Source organism: Bufo gargarizans, chromosome 8 (assembly GCF_014858855.1).
Source record: "Bufo gargarizans isolate SCDJY-AF-19 chromosome 8, ASM1485885v1, whole genome shotgun sequence".
NCBI classification, from domain to species: Eukaryota; Metazoa; Chordata; class Amphibia; order Anura; family Bufonidae; genus Bufo; species Bufo gargarizans.
In genome coordinates this window covers 110,232,989-110,245,652 of record NC_058087.1, presented here as the reverse complement: position 1 = coordinate 110,245,652, position 12,664 = coordinate 110,232,989, and the positions used below count along the sequence as shown (strand labels likewise).

At 40.1% G+C, this 12,664-nt stretch overlaps 1 protein-coding gene across 2 annotated transcripts in view; it reads left to right on the top strand.

Moving 5' to 3' along the window:
* Positions 1–12,664, top strand: part of STAT1 (signal transducer and activator of transcription 1) — a 1,065,817-nt gene that overhangs the window by 1,008,919 nt on the left and 44,234 nt on the right. The gene's annotated exons all lie outside the window — the stretch shown is intronic.

Sequence of the window (12,664 nt, the reverse complement as noted above, 5' to 3'; positions counted from 1 at the left end):
CATCTTTTTTTTTTGGTGTAACCATTGAGTTTAGTGAGGCCGTGGTTTATATGTTGCGCACATATTCTATCTTTTTGTGGAACAGATATATGGATGTGGAAAGCACACTGTGCTTTGTGCATCCATATGTCCATTCCACAATGGATATAACATATCTTATTCTTGGCCACAAGATGCAGACCACAGACCTATTAAAGTCAATGGGTCCACAAAAAAACAGATGCAACACTTATGTCAGCACTCTGTAATTTCTTTGCTGAGAAAGAACTTCTTTATTTGTCACCCATACGTGACACGCGTTTCGGCACAGATATGCACCTTTGTCAAATAACAGATGATAGTAGCTCATTCCCACATATACAACACACCATTTAAATACACCTTTTGAATAACCCGCCCCCTAATCACGTGAGTGGTCATATGACTCTAGCTGAAGGCATCCGCCCCCAGTCACATGACCAGTCACCTGATTGTGACATCATGTTGCTATGTGACACCAGTATAAACAAAACTCAATCTAAAAAGAGATAGAACAAGGCAGAGTATGTATTTAAATTTATATATTTCTATAGCATCTGAGTAGTTAAGTCAGCAATCTATTATAGAACCAGATACAAACATATATAGTTCATCATCATACGTTCCACAAGCTGATTCAAATGAAGCTGTTCAATGAATATTCCTTATTTAGACTTTTGGGGGCAAGCGTCTCGAGCCGGTGGATCCAATATGCTTCACGTTGGTGGAACATCTGGATCCGATTTCCTCCACGTCGAGGTAGGGTCACTTCCTCTATAATTTGAAAACGCAATTGTGAGATGCGATGATTTTTCTCAATAAAATGCTGAGGGATAGGTAACAAAATATTCTCTTTCCTGATTGTAGATTTGTGTTTCCCCACTCGGTCTTTTATGCGCATTGTTGTCTCTCCAACATAACATAACCCACACAGACATTATAGTAAGTAAATGACAAAACTGCTGTCACATGTAAAGTGACCCCGAACTGGAATTTGTTGTCCTGTGTGTGGGTGTGATATGGTGGAGCCCTTAATAACGCTTGAACAATGGACGCAGTTCAGACAGGGAAAAGTTCCCTTCCTGACTGAAGAGAGAGTGAGCTGTCGCAAAGATGTCCTGTCACTACCTATATCCGCCCGGGTGATCTTGTGTCTGATGTTTTTATTACGTTTGTAACACATCATAGGTAATTCCCTAAATTCCTGGATTGTGGGATATGATCTTTGTAGGATATTCCAGTGTTTGTTAACCACTGCTTTTACTCGATCCATCCAGGGATGGTATTTTACAATCAGTGGTACTCTCTGTCCTTTCTCTGTCTTTTTTGTTGTTCTATAGGATTTTCTACCTTATTCCTCTGTTCCTGTAACAGCTGGGAGGGGTAACCTCTGTCCACAATTTTTTTTTTTGTCATTTCCTGCATCCTAAGATTACGTGTTTCTGAATCTATTACAATTTTGGCCACTCTTTTAAATTGCGAATATGGCAATGATTTTTTTACGGCTGGAGGGTGATTACTGTGGAATGATAACAGGCTATTTCTGTCTGTTTCTTTGACATATAAATCAGTTGTAATCCTGTTATTCATTCCCCTGATCACCCATGTATCAAGGAAGGACACGCGTTGTGAATCTTGGTGCAGGGTAAATTTCAATTCAGGTCTTATGCTGTTAATGTAATCCATAAAGGACAAAGGGGTCTCAATATCCGCTGAGGAGAGACAGATGATGACTCCCAGATCTTTAAACCCGCGGATAAAGGGGGAGCCCTTGTCATACTAGACAAGGATTACTATATTAAGGAAATACTGGGACAATTGTCTGATCGGAATGTCTAAGAAATATTGCAGGGGATTCAGTCTGGGCAATTAAGTGGGAACTACAGGTTTTGGTTGATGATAACTTGAAACAACATGTCATTGATAAAAAGTTAGCTGAATTTTTAATCAACCAACACCCTGTGACACCCGTATTTTATACACTCCCCAAGGTGCACAATTCCTTGGAACAGCCCCCTGGACGCCCAATAGTTGAGCCACGGACTCAGTCCTTTCTCCCCCTGCAATATTTCTTGATAAAGTGTTGACCCCTCTCACAAAAAAGGCCCTGTCATATCTTAGGGATACACAACATTTTTTAGAGACAATAAGGGAGATTGAGCTGTCGCAAGATTGTATCCTAGTCACCCATACGTGTTACAAACGTGTTACAAACGTAATAAAAACATCAGACACAAGATCACCCGGGCGGATATAGGTAGTGACAGGACATCTTTGCGACAGCTCACTCTCTCTGCAGTCAGGAAGGGAACTTTTCCCTGTCTGAACTGCGTCCATTGTTCAAGCGTTATTAAGGGCTCCACCATATCACACCCACACACAGGACAACAAATTCCAGTTCGGGGTCACTTTACATGTGACAGCAGTTTTGTCATTTACTTACTATAATGTCTGTGTGGGTTATGTTATGTTGGAGAGACAACAATGCGCATAAAAGACCGAGTGGGGAAACACAAATCTACAATCAGGAAAGAGAATATTTTGTTACCTATCCCTCAGCATTTTATTGAGAAAAATCATCGCATCTCACAATTGCGTTTTCAAATTATAGAGGAAGTGACCCTACCTCGACGTGGAGGAAATCGGATCCAGATGTTCCACCAACGTGAAGCATATTGGATCCACCGGCTCAAGACGCTTGCCCCCAAAAGTCTAAATTAGGAATATTCATTGAACAGCTTCATTTGAATCAGCTTGTGGAACGTATGATGATGAACTATATATGTTTGTATCTTGTTCTATAATAGATCGCTGACTTAATTACTCAGATGCTATAGAAATATATAAATTTAGATACATACTCTGCCTTGTTCTATCTCTTTTTAGATTGAGTTTTGTTTATGCTGGTGTCATGTAGCAACATGATGTCACAATCAGGTGACTGGTCATGTGACTGGGGGCGGATGCCTTCAGCTAGAGTCATATGACCACTCACGTGATTAGGGGGCGGGTTATTCAAAAGGTGTATTTAAATGGTGTGTTGTATATGTGGGAATGAGCTACTATCACCTGTTATTTGACAAAGGCGCATATCTGTGCCGAAACGCGCGTCACGTATGGGTGACGAATATAGAAGTTCTTTCTCAGCGAAGAAATTACGGAGTGCTGGTCTTTTCATTATATTTCTATGAGGATCCAACCTGTTGACTGGGCACCCGGATCCTAAAGTAAGCACAGTGCCGTCCATTTGTTCTGAATTGCAACACTTATGTCATCCATATTTTTCAGATCCATGTTTAGTGGACCACAAAATATAGACCTTAAGGGAATGAAACCTTAAGGGAATATGTCACCAGAAAATAACCTATTGTTTATAAATCACTTTTTTATGTTAAATATATTTTAAATAATTTTGGTGGTGTTATTTAAAAAAGGAAATATCCTGTGGTTGCACTGGCCACTATGCCTACAGCCTGCATTTTTCTGCTTATCACTGCAGGCAGGATTAGAAAGCATACACATCACCTATATACACAGATAACAACACAGGATCCACCATTCACAATAGGTGATTGTCAAAGCTTATCTTCTGCCTCCTGACCTTTTCACATATAACAGGGCATGCCTACAAAACTCTCCCATAGAAGTCAATCAGGTTCTCTCCTGTCCATTGTGTCTATAGTCCATGTGGCTGCTGTAAAGCAATTCTCTAAGTGTGCTCTAATTACTGGTAAGGACACTTCAGGCAAGATGGACGCCCCCACAATTGTGTTCTGAAAATAGAATTGAAAAATCCACAAATAAAAACAGATTAGAAAGATGGATATGTGTTGCTATCTGGGTCTTAACTGGCAGAAAAGAAATTTGGTCTAGCCAAAGTGTCGTGGAAATTTTTATTAGCATAGGATGACTATAGTGGACTTTCTGTTTAGCTTAGAAATGTTATGTAGGTTTATTTTGTATATGCCTCTCTGACCGGATTACGGTTATAAAGTCTGACCGGATTACGGTTATAAGAGAGCGTGATCAGGTCAGATCGGTACCAGGAAAATTCTATAGATCAGCACTCGGGTTCCTTCTCCCCCATGTGAAAGCCGCCACCGTTGGTTTGAGGCGGATCTAATGGCTGCTGGCTCTGAGAGCAATGTTCTTAGTGAAAGCTGCCAGCAGGTCCTCATCATCATGCTGGTCTCACTGAACCATAGTGGCCCCAACATGCTGCTAAACATTGGTTGGTGGAACTGGTGTCCATGTGAATGCTATATCACCTTTCTTGGTCGACCCTGTTTTAAAAAACCTTCCTCAGGGAATGATCCCCCCTTTCGGAGCCATGTCTAACAGAGGTTTACTTTGGGTCAGTAGGAGATTTGTACTGGATTAAATGGATGTTGTCTGATTAGAGAGCAATATCTGTTTAAGGAAAGGCTGATTCATTTGGAAGCATTTGCACATGTCCTGGGAGTGGTGGTGGATTGTGAGCATGTTTGAGCGCCACCCACCGGTACTCTCAGGAGGTGTCAAAATATGTCCCTTCCAGTTCTAAAATGTATTTCTATTGGTCAAGGCATGAGGTGGATTGTACCTGCCTATCTGTAATGTTATTGGGCGGCCATGTGCCATGGAGGGCAGGGTTAGCCCAGTAAAAGGTCTGAGACATGTTAAGTGATGGTGGTTTCTCATCTTCCTGTATATCATCACTTTCTATATGCTTGTTACATGAAGGAAGTGGTCGGGTGATGAGCCTGCACCTTTCTATTGTTACACCTTTTGTGAATATAAAATAAAGAGACTGGGCAGGAGGAGGAGTGCACAAGAGAAGTCTACAATGAAGCACCTTGTCTTACTCTGGTTGAGTGTTACCTTTCCTTACACAGAGAAGCTTTATATACAGTACAGACCAAAAGTTTGGACACACCTTCTCATTTAAAGAGTTTTCTTTATTTTCATGACTGAAAATTGTAGATTCACACTGAGGGCATCAAAACTATGAATTAACACATGTGGAACAACTGAAAATATGTCATATTCTAGGTTCTTCAAAGTAGCCACATTTTGCTTTGATTACTGCTTTGCACACTCTTGGCATTCTCTTGATGAGCTTCAAGAGGTAGTCACATGAAATGGTTTTCACTTCACAGGTGTGCCCTGTCAGGTTTAATAAGTGGGATTTCTTGCCTTATAAATGGGGTTGGGACCATCAGTTGCGTTGTGGAGAAGTCAGGTGGATACACAGCTGATAGTCCTACTGAATAGACTGTTAGAATTTGTATTATGGCAAGAAAAAAGCAGCTAAGTAAAGAAAAACGAGTGGCCATCATTACTTTAAGAAATGAAGGTCAGTCAGTCCGAAAAATTGGGAAAACTTTGAAAATGTCCCCAAGTGCAGTCACAAAAACCATCAAGCGCTACAAAGAAACTGGCTCACATGCGGACCGCCCCAGGAAAGGAAGACCAAGAGTCACCTCTGCTGCGGAGGATAAGTTCATCCAAGTCACCAGCCTCAAAAATCGCAGGTTAACAGCAGCTCAGATTAGAGACAAGGTAAATGCCACACAGAGTTATAGCAGCAGATCCATCTCTAGAACAACTGTTAAGAGGAGACTGTGTGAATCAGGCCTTCATGGTAGAATATCTGCTAGGAAACCACTGCTAAGGACAGACAACAAGCAGAAGAGACTTGTTTGGGCTAAAGAACACAAGGAATGGACATTAGACCAGTGGAAATCTGTGCTTTGGTCTGATGAGTCCAAATTTGAGATCTTTGGTTCCAACCACCGTGTCTTTAGGCAACGCAGAAAAGGTGAACGGATGGACTCTACATGCCTGGTTCCCACCGGAAGCATGGAGGAGGAGGTGTGATGGTTTGGGGGTGCTTTGCTGGTGACACTGTTGGGGATTTATTCAAAATTGAAGGCATACTGAACCAGCATGGCTACCACAGCATCTTGCAGCGGCATGCTATTTCATCCGGTTTGCGTTTAGTTGGACCATCATTTATTTTTCAACAAAACAATGACCCCAAACACACCTCCAGGCTGTGTAAGGGCTATTTGACCATGAAGGAGAGTGATGGGATGCTGCGCCAGATGACCTGGCCTCCACAGTCACCAGACCTGAACCCAATCGAGATGGTTTGGGGTGAGCTGGACCGCAGAGTGAAGGCAAAAGGGCCTACGAGTGCTAAGCATCTCTGGGAACTCCTTCAAGACTGTTGGAAGACCATTTCAGGTGACTACCTCTTGAAGCTCATCAAGATAATGCCAAGAGTGTGCAAAGCAGTAATCAAAGCAAAAGGTGGCTACTTTGAAGAACCTAGAATATGACATATTTTCAGTTGTTTCACACTTTTTTGTTATGTATAGAATTCCACATGTGTTAATTGATAGTTGTGATGCATTCAGTGTGAATCTACAATTTTCATAGTCATGAAAATAAAGAAAACTCTTTGAATGAGAAGGTGTGTCCAAACTTTTGGTCTGTACGGTATATGATTTTAAGCACGGGAGAAATTATTTGTGATTGACGTACTTCGGCGCACTTTTAGCGCCGCTTGGATATGTGCGTCTGATGAAAGCGAATTTCTACAACAAATGGCGAGCTAGGTATATCAAGTGAACGATGGATTTTTTCCTCTGCACAGCAGGTAAAAGGGGAGAGAAAGTAAACTGAAACAGCCTGCCGGATCAGTAACTACTGTTTGCAGCCGTGCACTGCCGGAAGTCTGTCTGGCCCCATTCACTATGATGGGGACTGGTGGAAATTTGGCTGCAGCACGGCAAATATGTAGAGAGACTGCCAGGCAAAAACAGCTGCGTTCAGCTGAACAGCCTGCTAGAACCCTTAACGCCATTGTGAAACAGGCCTAACTGGAAAATAAAAACTAGTAATTGGTTTCCAAAGCTCCAAATTTTCAACTCAAAATAAGTAAATAGTGAACAATTAACCTTGTCCTCCCTTTTCTGTAATTGTGTATCTGGGGAAGTATTTGCTTCCCTTTAGCCATCATACTGTATTGCAGTGATGCTCATATTATATAGCTGGTACCTTGCTCTGATACCGAGGGTTTGCCATGTCAGTTAGGTGCCTAACAATGGCCTACCATGTACAGATGCCTATGAGACATCATAGGCACTGTGTTAGTTTTAATGTAATGACAAAATACACTGCAATACATAAGTATTTCAGTGTATTATAAGGGCGATCAGAGGATTGCATGTTCAAGTCCCCTAGTGAGACTTAGAAAAAGTGTTTTGAAAAATAAATAGAATTGTAATTATAGTGTAAAAAAAACCTATAAAGATATTTTTATCCCGTACAGTGAACATTGTAAAGAAATAAAAGTAAAAAGATGCCAGAATTGCTGTCTGTAGATTTCATCTTGTGAAAAACACAGTAAAAAGTGATTAAGAAGTCATATATACCTCAAAACAGCACCAAAGAATTTTATTGTGCAAGAGTAGAAAAACAGAAAACACTGTATTTGGTATTGCAATAATCGTACAGAATAGAGTTAGCATGTCACCTATACCATACAGTAAATGCTATGAAAATAAAACACAAAAACAATTGCTGAATTGCTGTGTTTTTCATGCTGTTAGCCCCTAGAGGCGGTACTACAAACAGTCTTTGATGATCTATGTTGACGTGGTTACAGCGGCTAAGGAAATACCATTTATTTGTTGAAAATATTGCACATTCAGGCCATTTTAACTTAAGGGTCAATTGTATATTTTATTAAAGCATGCAGCTTGAATAATCTTACCTAATACCTTACACTCAAAAGCACCTACATACCTCAGAGAAAAAATAATTAAAGGGGTTGTCTGGTTTCCTATATTGATGACATCCTCAGGATAGTGCATTAACCCCTTAACAACCCAGGCCGAGAATGCTCGTCCTCAATCACGGGCACTTAGCGCTCGAGGACGAGTATTCTCGTCCTGCAGTCGTTCCTCCGCCCGCGTGTGGTCCCCCCGATCAGCAGCAGAGATCCGGCGATTACTGACAGCCAGATACCTGCGCTCCCTCACCTCATGCATCGGGTCCCCGCGCTGCTGTGGCGGGGACTCGATGGTTGCCATGGCAGCCCCAAGCCATTCCAAGGCTTGGGGCCTGTCATGTACGGAAGCCTAAGAGGCCCAGCCCCCAGGCCACTGGTTCAGACCCTGTCCCATAGTGGGACAAAAAATAAAGTAAAAATAAAAGTTAATAAAATTAAAGTTTTACAAAAAGATTTAAAGTTTCAAGTAAAAAAAAAAAGCTTCCTTTTCCAAAAAGAAAGTAAAAAAAATAGTTAAAAAAATAGGGAAAAGACATATAGACATATTAGGTATCGTCGCGTCCGTATCGACCAGCTCTATAAACATATCACATGACCTAACCCCTCAGATGAACACCATAAAAAATAAAAACTGTGCTAAATAAACATTTTTTGGGTCACCTTACATCAGAAAAAGTAGAAAAGCAAGTGATCGAAAAGGCATATGCCCACCAAAATAGTACCAATCTAACCATCACCTCATCCCGCAAAAAATAAGCCCCTACCTGAGACAATCGCCCAAAAAATAAAAAAAACTATGGCTCAGAATATGGAGACACTAAAACATCATTTTTTTTTGTTTTAAAAAAGCTGTTATTGTGTAAAACTTACATAAATATAAAAAAGTATACATATTAGGTATCGGCGTGTCCATATCAACCGGCTCTATAAAAATATCACATGACCTAACCCCTCAGATGAACACCATAACTTTTTTTAAATAAAAACTGTGTAAAAAAAAGCTATTTTTTGTCATCTTACATCACAAAAAGTGTAATAGCAAGCGATCAAAAAGTCATATGCACCCCAAAATAGTGCCAATCAAACCGTCATCTCATCCCACAAAAAAGACCCTAGCTAAGATAATCGCCCAAAAACGGAAAAAACAATGGCTCTCAGACTATGGAGACACAAAAACATGATTTTTTGGGTTTAAAAAATGAAATCATTGTGTAAAACTTACATAAATAAAAAAATTGTATACATATTAGGCATCGCCGCGTCCGTGACAACCTGCTCTATAAATAACAAAAAAAAAAGTGCCTTGTTACCTTGCCTCACAAAAAAGTGTAATATAGAGCAACCAAAAATCATATGTACCCTAAACTAGTACCAACAAAACTTCCACCCTATTCCGTAGTTTCTAAAATGGGGTCACTTTTTGGGAGTTTCTACTCTAGGGGTGCATCAGGGGGGCTTCAAATGGGAAATGGTTTAAAAAAATAAATAAAAACTGTCTAGCAAAATCTGCCTTTCAAAAACCGTATGGCATTCCTTTCCTTCTACGCCCTGCTGTGTGCCCGTACAGCAGTTTACGACCACATATGGGGTGTTTCTGTAAACTACTGAATCAGGGCCATAAATATTGAGTTTTGTTTGGCTGTTAACCCTTGCTTTGTTACTGGAAAAAATGGATTAAAATGGAAAATTTGCCCAAAAATTGCAATTCTGAAATTTCATCTCTATTTGCCAATAACTCTTGTGGAACACCTAAAGGGTTAACAACGTTTGTAAAAATCAGTTTTGAATACCTTGAGGGGTGTACTTTCTTATATGGGGTCACTTTTATAAAGTTTTTACTCTAGGGGTGCATCAGGGGGGCTTCAAATGGGACATGGTGTCTAAAAACCAGTCTAGCAAAATCTGCCTTCCTAAAACCGTATGGCATTCCTTTCCTTCTGCGCCCTGCCGTGTGCCCGTACAGCAGTTTATGACCACATATAGGGTGTTTCTGTAAACTACAGAATCAGGGCCATAAATAATGAGTTTTGTCTGGCTGTTAACCCTTGCTTTGTAACTGGAAAAAATATATTAAAATGGAAAATCTGCCAAAAAAGTGAAATTTTTAAATTGTATCTCTATTTTCAATTAATTCTTGTGGAACACCTAAAGGGTTAACAACGTTTGTAAAATCAGTTTTGAATACCTTGAGGGGTGTAGTTTCTAGAATGGGGTCATTTTTGGGTGGTTTCTATCATGTAAGCTTCACAAAGTGACTTCAGACCTGAACTGGTCCTTAAAAAGTTTATTTTTTTTAATTTCTGAGAAATTTCAAGATTTACTTCAAAACTTCTAAGCCTTGTAACGTCCCCCAAAAATAAAATGTAATTCCCAAAATTATCCTAACATGAAGAAGACATATGGGAAATGTAAAGTAATAACTATTTTTGTAGGTATTGATATGTATTATAGAGGTAGAGAAATTGAAACTTGGAAATTTGCTAATTTATCAAAATCTTTCAAATTTTTTTTTTTTTTATAAATAAAAATGAAATTTTTTACTCCATTTTACCAGTGTCATGAAGTACAATATGTGACGAAAAAACAAAATCTCAGAATGGCCTGGATAAGTCAAAGCGTTTTAAAATTATCACCACATAAAGTGACACTGGACAGATTTGCAAAAAATGGCCTGGTGCTGAAGGTAAAAATGAGCCCGGTCCTTAAGGGGTTAAAGAGGTTCTCTGGGAATTAAGAAAATAAAGTTACTGAAAATACTTAAATATTACTTTATTATATTTTCCCAAATACATTTGATAAGTTTTAATGCCTTATTTTGCTGGGAAGCAATCAGGGAAAATAAAATGGCTGCTGTCCTTTTAGTACACGCAAAACATGGTTTAATCACACAGTTGAAGCAGTGAGCTAAAGAACCGCCTCATCCACTTCTCTGCTCTACTTGTTAGGGATTATGATCCTGAATACACTTGATAAGATCTTCAGCTGAATCTCTGTAGGAATAGAGTTCATGAGGAGACATGAAGTACAGAGAGGACAGACTATGGTAATTTGAGGCTGTGGTAAAGGAGACTGCAGACACGATCTGCTGTTCATTAGCCACATCCCCCACCCTCCACTCTGTACTTCATGAACTCCATTCCCACATAGATTCAGCTGAAGATTTTATCAGCTGTTCAGATTCATAATCCCTGACAAGCAGAGCATAGAGAAGGCTGATGCAGCTCTTTAGCTCAGTGTTTAGAAGTATCTTGTCCTTCTGTGTGATTAGGACACGTTTTATGTATACTAATAGGACGGGTGCAATTTTACTTCCCCTGATGATAGCTCCCTAGACAAGCCATTATAACTAATGAAAGGTATTTGGGAATATATTTAGAATAAATTAATATTTAATTATTTTCATTTTCTTAATTACCGGAGAACCCCTTTAATATCAGATTGGTGAGGATCCAACTCCCAGGACACCCGCCAATCATCTGATTGAAGAAAACACCATGTCATAACAAAAAAGCAAGTTTAGGTAATATATCCAAATTCATATCACTTTATTATGCATAAAATATAGGGAGAAAGGGCAAGATGGAAAAAGTATACAGAAAAGCAAAGGGTATATATTCCACTAGACTGTCATGTATCCCCACAAGACTATTAAGCACTTATCGGGTACCAGGTCTGTGCTGTGACTCACAAACATCCAATATGCACCAAAGAGGTGTATAGTATATGATATACACACCCCAATGGAGAATTGCATAATACAAACCGGATTCCAAAAAAGTTGGGACACTATACAAATCGTGAATAAAAACTGAATGCAATGATGTGGAGGTGCCAACTTCTAATATTTTATTCAGAATAGAACATAAATCACGGAACAAAAGTTTAAACTGAGAAAATGTACAATTTTAAGGGAAAACTATGTTGAATCAGAATTTCATGGTGTCAACAAATCCCCAAAAAGTTGGGACAAGGCCATTTTCACCACTGTGTGGCATCTCCCCTTCTTCTTGCAACACTCAACAGACGTCTGGGGACTGAGGAGACCAGTTTCTCAAGTTTATAAATAGGAATGCCCTCCCATTCTTGTCTAATACAGGCCTCTAACTGTTCAATCGTCTTGGGCCTTCTTTGTTGCACCTTCCTCTTTATGATGCGCCAAATGTTCTCTATAGGTGAAAGATCTGGACTGCAGACTGGCCATTTCAGTACCCAGATCCTTCTCCTACGCAGCCATGATCTTGTGATTGATGCAGAATGTGGTCTGGCATTATCTTGTTGAAAAATGCAGGGTCTTCCCTGAAAGAGATGACGTCTGGATGGGAGCATATGTTGTTCTAGAACCTGAATATATTTTTCTGCATTGATGGTGCCTTTCCAGACATGCAAGCTGTCCATGCCACACGCACTCATGCAACCCCATACCATCAGAGATGCAGGCTTCTGAACTGAGCGTTGATAACAACTTGGGTTGTCCTTGTCCTCTTTGGTCCGGATGACATGGCGTCCCAGATTTCCAAAAAGAACTTCGAATCGTGACTCGTCTGACCACAGAACAGTCTTCCATTTTGCCACACTCCATTTTAAATGATCCCTGGCCCAGTGAAAACGCCTGAGCTTGTGGATCTTGCTTAGAAATGGCTTCTTCTTTGCACTGTAGAGTTTCAGCTGGCACGGTGGATTGTTTTCACTGACAATGGTTTCTGGAAATATTCCTGAGCCCATTTTTTTGATTTCCTTTACAGTAGCATTCCTGTTTGTGGTGCAGTGTCGTTTAAGGGCCCGGAGATCCAGTATGGTTTTACGGCCTTGACCCTTACGCACAGAGATTGTTCCAGATTCTCTGAATCTTCGGATGATGTTATGCAC